The sequence below is a fragment of the Polyodon spathula genome, unplaced genomic scaffold (genome assembly GCF_017654505.1).
Source record: "Polyodon spathula isolate WHYD16114869_AA unplaced genomic scaffold, ASM1765450v1 scaffolds_3715, whole genome shotgun sequence".
Taxonomy (NCBI): Eukaryota; Metazoa; Chordata; class Actinopteri; order Acipenseriformes; family Polyodontidae; genus Polyodon; species Polyodon spathula.
In genome coordinates this window covers 7,254-9,301 of record NW_024475174.1, presented here as the reverse complement: position 1 = coordinate 9,301, position 2,048 = coordinate 7,254, and the positions used below count along the sequence as shown (strand labels likewise).

General features: G+C 34.7%; 1 long non-coding RNA gene across 1 annotated transcript; it reads left to right on the top strand.

Moving 5' to 3' along the window:
• Positions 1 to 7: 7 nt before the first annotated feature.
• Positions 8 to 1,733, top strand: LOC121312224. Its single transcript, XR_005949737.1, has 3 exons — positions 8 to 352; positions 565 to 782; positions 1,633 to 1,733. It is a non-coding gene; the product is annotated as an uncharacterized LOC121312224 (long non-coding RNA).
• The last annotated feature ends 315 nt before the right edge of the window (positions 1,734 to 2,048 follow it).

Sequence of the window (2,048 nt, the reverse complement as noted above, 5' to 3'; positions counted from 1 at the left end):
TGTGAGTGCAAATGCCTATTGTGATTTTGAGGGTGGATAAACAAAAAAGAAATTGAACATTTAAAGCAATCATCCATGACATCCCATAACTTGCGATGCTGCCAGTGTACATTATTTTAACAATCAGTTGCCAGGAATATAGCAATTTGGACCTTTGCTAAATCTTCTCTGAACATGTGGCTCTTAACATATTATCAATAGTGCTGTTTCTGTTTGCACCAGCTAGTCTTTAAAACTGGTCTTAAACTCAATGCCATCTCATTCCAATATCACACAGGGACTGCTGCTGTTCTTTACACAGTAGTATGTAACTTGCTATTTAGGACAGTCCAGGTGGCCTTACCTCCTTAAGGTACATATAATTTATTTAAGGCAATTAATAATATAGAATTCAGATTATTTAAACTAAATAAATATTGTTTTATTTAATTGGATATTGCTTATGTAACAGTTGTTTTTGCTTTTTCAATTACATTTTATTTATGCAAACCGTTTAGTTTACATTTTTTGAGTTGAATTATGTTGCATCCAAGTTTGATGGTAAAAAAATTGGATTTATTCCAGGGTTGCTTTGAACTCCAGGGCTTGGTGCAGGACTAGTGTTAGTTTCAAATCCTGAAGTCTGCATGCAGTTCCTCCACTCAACAGAAACCAGGTGAAGGAGAAATGGAAGAACCAATGAGAAGAAAAAAAAGAAGAAAAGGAAGAAACCAAAGCTACCGAGCAATGCTCCTGTGCCTGAAGAGACCACAGCTGTAGTTCAAGAGCCGCCTAAGTTTGAGGTAAGAGGGAAAGCAGCTGTACATTTAGAACTGTAGACTTAAGCTTAGTGTATTTGCATGCATGGAGTAAATTAGTTTACCCTTAATAACATAAATAATGTCCCACATGCTGGTACTCCCAAGCATGTTTTTAATCTTCCTGTTTAGTAGCTCTTCAACAAATGGCCATAAACTGCTTTTTAAGAAAACATCCCCCGTCCTTTTTATTTATTTATTTTTTTAAAGGGGACAATACAGTAGTTTTACTTCTATAAATTATTTCCACAGTCATTTTTATAACAAGTGTGTCCTCTGTCAGCTACTGTAGTTCATGATTTGCTCATCCACAGAAGTAAAGTGCAGCTGTTGTTGGGTGCTCCACTGGGGGTGGTGATAAGCTCACTGGCAAATAGGTTTTGAGCTTGCTATTACTGCCATCAATAGGAACTTATTGAGCTATTGGACTTAATTGATTCATCTAAATTCTACCATTGTTAAGATAATTAAACCAATCACGTAACATATATTGCATGTAACATGCAATGTTTTATTTATTCTTTTAATAGTAACATGTTGCTTTGCTTCTCAATGCTAACGCAAATAGGAAAAGGACTGCTTTCCCATTTACAGCTGTAAAGTCAATTGTTGGGTAAATTTAAACCCCACCGTTAGAAGTTAAATTCATGGCAACCTTTCTAAGGAACGGTTACAAATACAGTAGAGTGCTGTAATAAACAGGTTATATAAAATCCTCAATCTGAAAAAAACGTCTTGCGTTACTCAAAGTTTTAATGTGGTGAGCATTTAAATACTATCGGAATACGTATTTGTTGTTACTCTTAAGATGCTGCATGTTTTGTATCTGTAACAGGACAAGGATGAAATCTGGCAACTGCATCTGGCAATACTAACAAAGCACATCGTTCTGCAAACCAGAGCATCTTCTCCTACAGCAACATTGCAAAGTGGCAACATGAGGTACGTGTTAAATACAGTTGTTGATTAAATTACCTATTTATCTTTTAATCTATTAATTACTAATTATAGTGATTTCTTTATTCTTTTAGTTGTCAATTTTTAGTAACTGTATACAGGTAGTTTTTCTTTTCTTTGCTATAGACAAGCTATTTTCATTTAATTATTAAATCTGGTGTTTAATGTTGATTTATATATTGTCTTTTAGTGGAGCCGCGAAGACCAAAAATTGTGTACTGTAACCTAGAAGTGTAACGTTTTCCACATTTCACAGGTTATGACTAGACACTTGCAGTAATTTGCCAAACTGAG